Source organism: Danio rerio, chromosome 17 (assembly GCF_052040795.2).
Source record: "Danio rerio strain M-AB ecotype USA chromosome 17, GRCz13ab, whole genome shotgun sequence".
Classification (NCBI taxonomy): domain Eukaryota; kingdom Metazoa; phylum Chordata; class Actinopteri; order Cypriniformes; family Danionidae; genus Danio; species Danio rerio.
Genome location: NC_141037.1, coordinates 46,103,639 through 46,112,074, shown reverse-complemented (window position 1 = coordinate 46,112,074; position 8,436 = coordinate 46,103,639). Strand labels below are relative to the sequence as shown.

The window sequence follows — 8,436 nt, the reverse complement described above, 5'->3', positions numbered from 1 at the left end:
CTGAGAAAAGCTCATTTTCAACGTCCAATACAGAAAGTTATAAAAACAGATCCAGCCATTGAATAGCATTTTCTTTTTAACTTTAGGCAACATTTTATGCACTGTTAAATATGTTAAAGCAAGTTGCAAGTGAAAGTCTGTGTGTCTGACTGAGTTTGCAGTACTGCTTATTTTGACCTCTTTGCTGGCTAAGAAAAGCTCATTTTCAACGTCCAATACAGAAAGTGATAAAAACAGATCCAGCCACTGAATAGCATTTTCTTTTTAACTTTAGACAACATTTCATGCACTGTTAAACATGTTAAAGCAAGTTGCAAGTGAAAATCTGTGTGTCTGACTGAGTTTGCAGTACTGCTTATTTTGACCTCTCTGCTGGCTGAGAAAAGCTCATTTTCAACGTCCAATACAGAAAGTTATAAAGACAGATCCAGCCACTAAATAGCATTTTCTTTTTAACTTTAGGCAACATTTCATGCACTGGTAAACATGTTAAAGCAAGTTGCAAGTAAAAATCTTTGTGTCTGACTGAGTTTGCATAACTGCTTATTTTGACCTCTCTGCTGGCTGAGAAAAGCTCATTTTCAACATCCAATACAGAAAGTAATAAAAACAGATCCAGCCACTGAATAGCATTTTCTTTTTAACTTTAGGCAACATTTCATGCACTGTTAAATATGTTAAAGCAAGTTGCAATTGAAAGTCTGTGTGTCTTACTGAGTTTGCAGTACTGCTTATTTTGACCTCTCTGCTGGCTAAGAAAAGCTCATTTTCAACGTCCAATACAGAAAGTGATAAAAACAGATCCAGCCACTGAGTTTGCATTACTGCTTATTGTGACCTCTTTGCTGGCTGAGAAAAGCTCTTTTTCAACGTCCAATACAGAAAGTGATAAAAACAGATCCAGCCACTAAGTAGCATTTTCTTTTTAACTTTAAACAACATTTCATGCACTGTTAAACATGTTAAAGCAAGTTGCAAGTAAAAATCTGTGTGTCTGACTGAGTTTGCATTACTGCTTATTGTGACCTCTCTGCTGGCTGAGAAAAGCTCATTTTCAACGTCCAATACAGAAAGTTATAAAAACAGATCCAGCCATTGAATAGCATTTTCTTTTTAACTTTAGGCAACATTTTATGCACTGTTAAATATGTTAAAGCAAGTTGCAAGTGAAAGTCTGTGTGTCTGACTGAGTTTGCAGTACTGCTTATTTTGACCTCTTTGCTGGCTAAGAAAAGCTCATTTTCAACGTCCAATACAGAAAGTGATAAAAACAGATCCAGCCACTGAATAGCATTTTCTTTTTAACTTTAGACAACATTTCATGCACTGTTAAACATGTTAAAGCAAGTTGCAAGTGAAAATCTGTGTGTCTGACTGAGTTTGCATTACTGCTTATTGTGACCTCTCTGCTGGCTGAGAAAAGCTCATTTTCAACGTCCAATACAGAAAGTGATAAAAACAGATCCAGCCACTAAATAGCATTTTCTTTTTTATTTTAGACAACATTTCATGCACTGTTAAACATGTTAAAGCAAGTTGCAAGTGAAAATCTGTGTCTCTGACTGAGTTTGAAATACTGCTTATTTTGACCTCTCTGCTGGCTGAGAAAAGCTCATTTTCAACGTCCAATAAAGAAAGTGATAAAAACAGATCCAGCCACTGAATAGCATTTTCTTTTTAACTTTAAACAACATTTCATGCACTGTTAAACATGTTAAAGCAAGCTCCAAGTAAAAATCTGTGTGTCTGACTGAGTTTGCATTACTGCTTATTGTGACCTCTCTGCTGGCTGGGAAAAGCTCATTTTCAACGTCCAATAGAGAAAGTTATAAAAACAGATCCAGCCACTGAATAGCATTTTCTTTTTAACTTTAGGCAACATTTCATGCACTGTTAAAGATGTTAAAGCAAGTTGCAAGTGAAAATCTTTGTGTCTGACTGAGTTTGCATTACTGCTTATTTTGACCTCTCTGCTGGCTGTGAAAAGCTCATTTTCAACGTCCAATACAGAAAGTGATCAAAACAGATCCAGCCACTGAATAGCATTTTCTTTTTAACTTTAGGCAACATTTCATGCACTGTTAAACATGTTAAAGCAAGTTGCAAGTGAAAGTCTGTCTGTCTGACTGAGTTTGCAGTACTGCTTATTTTGACCTCTCTGCTGGCTGAGAAAAGCTCATTTTCAACGTCCAATACAGAAAGTTATAAAGACAGATCCAGCCACTAAATAGCATTTTCTTTTTAACTTTAGGCAACATTTCATGCACTGGTAAACATGTTAAAGCAAGTTGCAAGTAAAAATCTTTGTGTCTGACTGAGTTTGCATAACTGCTTATTTTGACCTCTCTGCTGGCTGAGAAAAGCTCATTTTCAACATCCAATACAGAAAGTAATAAAAACAGATCCAGCCACTGAATAGCATTTTCTTTTTAACTTTAGGCAACATTTCATGCACTGTTAAATATGTTAAAGCAAGTTGCAATTGAAAGTCTGTGTGTCTTACTGAGTTTGCAGTACTGCTTATTTTGACCTCTCTGCTGGCTAAGAAAAGCTCATTTTCAACGTCCAATACAGAAAGTGATAAAAACAGATCCAGCCACTGAGTTTGCATTACTGCTTATTGTGACCTCTTTGCTGGCTGAGAAAAGCTCTTTTTCAACGTCCAATACAGAAAGTGATAAAAACAGATCCAGCCACTAAGTAGCATTTTCTTTTTAACTTTAAACAACATTTCATGCACTGTTAAACATGTTAAAGCAAGTTGCAAGTAAAAATCTGTGTGTCTGACTGAGTTTGCATTACTGCTTATTGTGACCTCTCTGCTGGCTGAGAAAAGCTCATTTTCAACGTCCAATACAGAAAGTGATAAAAACATACCCAGCCACTGAATAGCATTTTCTTTTTAACTTTAGACAACATTTCATGCACTGTTAAACATGTTAAAGCAAGTTGCAAGTGAAAATCTGTGTGTCTGACTGAGTTTGCATTACTGCTTATTGTGACCTCTCTGCTGGCTGGGAAAAGCTCATTTTCAAAGTCCAATAGAGAAAGTGATAAAAACAGATCCAGCCACTGAATAGCATTTTCTTTTTAACTTTAGGCAACATTTCATGCACTGTTAAAATTGTTAAAGCAAGTTGCAAGTGAAAATCTGTGTGTCTGACTGAGTTTGCATTACTGCTTATTGTGACCTCTCTACTGGCTGAGAAAAGCTCATTTTCAACGTCCAATACAGAAAGTGATAAAAACAGATCCAGCCACTGAATAGCATTTTCTTTTTAACTTTAGGCAACATTTCATGCACTGTTAAACATGTTAAAGCAAGTTGCAAGTAAAGGTCTGTGTTTCTGTCTGAGTTTGCATTACTGCTTATTGTGACCTCTCTGCTGGCTGAGAAAAGCTCATTTTCAACGTCCAATACAGAAAGTTATAAAAACAGATCCAGCCATTGAATAGCATTTTCTTTTTAACTTTAGGCAACATTTTATGCACTGTTAAATATGTTAAAGCAAGTTGCAAGTGAAAGTCTGTGTGTCTGAGTGAGTTTGCAGTACTGCTTATTGTGACCTCTCTGCTGGCTGAGAAAAGCTCATTTTCAACGTCAATACAGAAAGTGATAAAAACAGATCCAGCCACTAAATAGCATTTTCTTTTTTATTTTAGACAACATTTCATGCACTGTTACACATGTTAAAGCAGGTTGCAAGTGATAATCTATGTCTCTGACTGAGTTTGCATTACTGCTTATTGTGACCTCTCTGCTGGCTGAGAAAAGCTCATTTTCAACGTCCAATACAGAAAGTGAAAAAAAAACAGATCCAACAACTAAACAGCATTAATCTGGTCCCACTTTATATTAAGTGGCCTTAACTAATATGCACTTACACAGGAGTTAATAGTTTGTTACAATGTACTTATTGTGTAAATACATGTATTTACTGTGTACTTATGCTTGATTAAATACATGTATGTAATTACCTCTGTAATTAACTTTTGTAAATACATTTGTAAATACACTGTTGACCATCCCTTACACCTTAACCCACCCTTAAACCTACCCATACCACCAAACCTGTCCATAACCCAACCTCTATCCCAACTCAAAAGCACCACAAGTGTTCTCAAATGCATTATGAACACAGTAAGTACATTGGATTTATTTTTTGATGTAAGTACATAGTAGTTAAGGACACTTAATATAAAGTGGGACCATTAATCTTTTTGTTTTATAATACATTTCATGCACTGTTAAACATGTTAAAGCAAGTTGCAAGTGAAAATCTGTGTCTCTGACTGAGTTTGAAATACTGCTTATTGTGACCTCTCTGCTGGCTGGGAAAAGCTCATTTTCAACGTCCAATAGAGAAAGTTATAAAAACAGATCCAGCCACTGAATAGCATTTTCTTTTTAACTTTAGGCAACATTTCATGCACTATTAAAGATGTTAAAGCAAGTTGCAAGTGAAAATCTTTGTGTCTGACTGAGTTTGCATTACTGCTTATTTTGACCTCTCTGCTGGCTGTGAAAAGCTCATTTTCAATGTCCAATAGAGAAAGTGATAAAAACAGATCCAGCCACTGAATAGCATTTTCTTTTTAACTTTAGGCAACATTTCATGCACTGTTAAACATGTTAAAGCAAGTTGCAAGTGAAAGTCTGTCTGTCTGACTGAGTTTGCAGTACTGCTTATTTTGACCTCTCTGCTGGCTGAGAAAAGCTCATTTTCAACGTCCAATACAGAAAGTTATAAAGACAGATCCAGCCACTAAATAGCATTTTCTTTTTAACTTTAGGCAACATTTCATGCACTGGTAAACATGTTAAAGCAAGTTGCAAGTAAAAATCTTTGTGTCTGACTGAGTTTGCATAACTGCTTATTTTGACCTCTCTGCTGGCTGAGAAAAGCTCATTTTCAACATCCAATACAGAAAGTAATAAAAACAGATCCAGCCACTGAATAGCATTTTCTTTTTAACTTTAGGCAACATTTCATGCACTGTTAAATATGTTAAAGCAAGTTGCAATTGAAAGTCTGTGTGTCTTACTGAGTTTGCAGTACTGCTTATTTTGACCTCTCTGCTGGCTAAGAAAAGCTCATTTTCAACGTCCAATACAGAAAGTGATAAAAACAGATCCAGCCACTGAGTTTGCATTACTGCTTATTGTGACCTCTTTGCTGGCTGAGAAAAGCTCTTTTTCAACGTCCAATACAGAAAGTGATAAAAACAGATCCAGCCACTAAGTAGCATTTTCTTTTTAACTTTAAACAACATTTCATGCACTGTTAAACATGTTAAAGCAAGTTGCAAGTAAAAATCTGTGTGTCTGACTGAGTTTGCATTACTGCTTATTGTGACCTCTCTGCTGGCTGAGAAAAGCTCATTTTCAACGTCCAATACAGAAAGTTATAAAAACAGATCCAGCCATTGAATAGCATTTTCTTTTTAACTTTAGGCAACATTTTATGCACTGTTAAATATGTTAAAGCAAGTTGCAAGTGAAAGTCTGTGTGTCTGACTGAGTTTGCAGTACTGCTTATTTTGACCTCTTTGCTGGCTAAGAAAAGCTCATTTTCAACGTCCAATACAGAAAGTGATAAAAACAGATCCAGCCACTGAATAGCATTTTCTTTTTAACTTTAGACAACATTTCATGCACTGTTAAACATGTTAAAGCAAGTTGCAAGTGAAAATCTGTGTGTCTGACTGAGTTTGCATTACTGCTTATTGTGACCTCTCTGCTGGCTGAGAAAAGCTCATTTTCAACGTCCAATACAGAAAGTGATAAAAACAGATCCAGCCACTAAATAGCATTTTCTTTTTTATTTTAGACAACATTTCATGCACTGTTAAACATGTTAAAGCAAGTTGCAAGTGAAAATCTGTGTCTCTGACTGAGTTTGAAATACTGCTTATTTTGACCTCTCTGCTGGCTGAGAAAAGCTCATTTTCAACGTCCAATAAAGAAAGTGATAAAAACAGATCCAGCCACTGAATAGCATTTTCTTTTTAACTTTAAACAACATTTCATGCACTGTTAAACATGTTAAAGCAAGCTCCAAGTAAAAATCTGTGTGTCTGACTGAGTTTGCATTACTGCTTATTGTGACCTCTCTGCTGGCTGGGAAAAGCTCATTTTCAACGTCCAATAGAGAAAGTTATAAAAACAGATCCAGCCACTGAATAGCATTTTCTTTTTAACTTTAGGCAACATTTCATGCACTGTTAAAGATGTTAAAGCAAGTTGCAAGTGAAAATCTTTGTGTCTGACTGAGTTTGCATTACTGCTTATTTTGACCTCTCTGCTGGCTGTGAAAAGCTCATTTTCAACGTCCAATACAGAAAGTGATCAAAACAGATCCAGCCACTGAATAGCATTTTCTTTTTAACTTTAGGCAACATTTCATGCACTGTTAAACATGTTAAAGCAAGTTGCAAGTGAAAGTCTGTCTGTCTGACTGAGTTTGCAGTACTGCTTATTTTGACCTCTCTGCTGGCTGAGAAAAGCTCATTTTCAACGTCCAATACAGAAAGTTATAAAGACAGATCCAGCCACTAAATAGCATTTTCTTTTTAACTTTAGGCAACATTTCATGCACTGGTAAACATGTTAAAGCAAGTTGCAAGTAAAAATCTTTGTGTCTGACTGAGTTTGCATAACTGCTTATTTTGACCTCTCTGCTGGCTGAGAAAAGCTCATTTTCAACATCCAATACAGAAAGTAATAAAAACAGATCCAGCCACTGAATAGCATTTTCTTTTTAACTTTAGGCAACATTTCATGCACTGTTAAATATGTTAAAGCAAGTTGCAATTGAAAGTCTGTGTGTCTTACTGAGTTTGCAGTACTGCTTATTTTGACCTCTCTGCTGGCTAAGAAAAGCTCATTTTCAACGTCCAATACAGAAAGTGATAAAAACAGATCCAGCCACTGAGTTTGCATTACTGCTTATTGTGACCTCTTTGCTGGCTGAGAAAAGCTCTTTTTCAACGTCCAATACAGAAAGTGATAAAAACAGATCCAGCCACTAAGTAGCATTTTCTTTTTAACTTTAAACAACATTTCATGCACTGTTAAACATGTTAAAGCAAGTTGCAAGTAAAAATCTGTGTGTCTGACTGAGTTTGCATTACTGCTTATTGTGACCTCTCTGCTGGCTGAGAAAAGCTCATTTTCAACGTCCAATACAGAAAGTGATAAAAACATACCCAGCCACTGAATAGCATTTTCTTTTTAACTTTAGACAACATTTCATGCACTGTTAAACATGTTAAAGCAAGTTGCAAGTGAAAATCTGTGTGTCTGACTGAGTTTGCATTACTGCTTATTGTGACCTCTCTGCTGGCTGGGAAAAGCTCATTTTCAAAGTCCAATAGAGAAAGTGATAAAAACAGATCCAGCCACTGAATAGCATTTTCTTTTTAACTTTAGGCAACATTTCATGCACTGTTAAAATTGTTAAAGCAAGTTGCAAGTGAAAATCTGTGTGTCTGACTGAGTTTGCATTACTGCTTATTGTGACCTCTCTACTGGCTGAGAAAAGCTCATTTTCAACGTCCAATACAGAAAGTGATAAAAACAGATCCAGCCACTGAATAGCATTTTCTTTTTAACTTTAGGCAACATTTCATGCACTGTTAAACATGTTAAAGCAAGTTGCAAGTAAAGGTCTGTGTTTCTGTCTGAGTTTGCATTACTGCTTATTGTGACCTCTCTGCTGGCTGAGAAAAGCTCATTTTCAACGTCCAATACAGAAAGTTATAAAAACAGATCCAGCCATTGAATAGCATTTTCTTTTTAACTTTAGGCAACATTTTATGCACTGTTAAATATGTTAAAGCAAGTTGCAAGTGAAAGTCTGTGTGTCTGAGTGAGTTTGCAGTACTGCTTATTGTGACCTCTCTGCTGGCTGAGAAAAGCTCATTTTCAACGTCAATACAGAAAGTGATAAAAACAGATCCAGCCACTAAATAGCATTTTCTTTTTTATTTTAGACAACATTTCATGCACTGTTACACATGTTAAAGCAGGTTGCAAGTGATAATCTATGTCTCTGACTGAGTTTGCATTACTGCTTATTGTGACCTCTCTGCTGGCTGAGAAAAGCTCATTTTCAACGTCCAATACAGAAAGTGAAAAAAAAACAGATCCAACAACTAAACAGCATTAATCTGGTCCCACTTTATATTAAGTGGCCTTAACTAATATGCACTTACACAGGAGTTAATAGTTTGTTACAATGTACTTATTGTGTAAATACATGTATTTACTGTGTACTTATGCTTGATTAAATACATGTATGTAATTACCTCTGTAATTAACTTTTGTAAATACATTTGTAAATACACTGTTGACCATCCCTTACACCTTAACCCACCCTTAAACCTACCCATACCACCAAACCTGTCCATAACCCAACCTCTATCCCAACTCAA

At 35.8% G+C, this 8,436-nt stretch overlaps 1 long non-coding RNA gene across 1 annotated transcript; it reads right to left on the bottom strand.

Moving 5' to 3' along the window:
- Positions 1-951: 951 nt before the first annotated feature.
- On the bottom strand, positions 952-5,678 carry LOC148679563 (uncharacterized). The gene is made up of 3 exons (XR_015945104.1): positions 4,247-5,678; positions 2,698-3,491; positions 952-2,599 (listed from the first exon to the last, which is right to left on the bottom strand). It is a non-coding gene; the product is annotated as an uncharacterized LOC148679563 (long non-coding RNA).
- Positions 5,679-8,436: the final 2,758 nt, after the last annotated feature.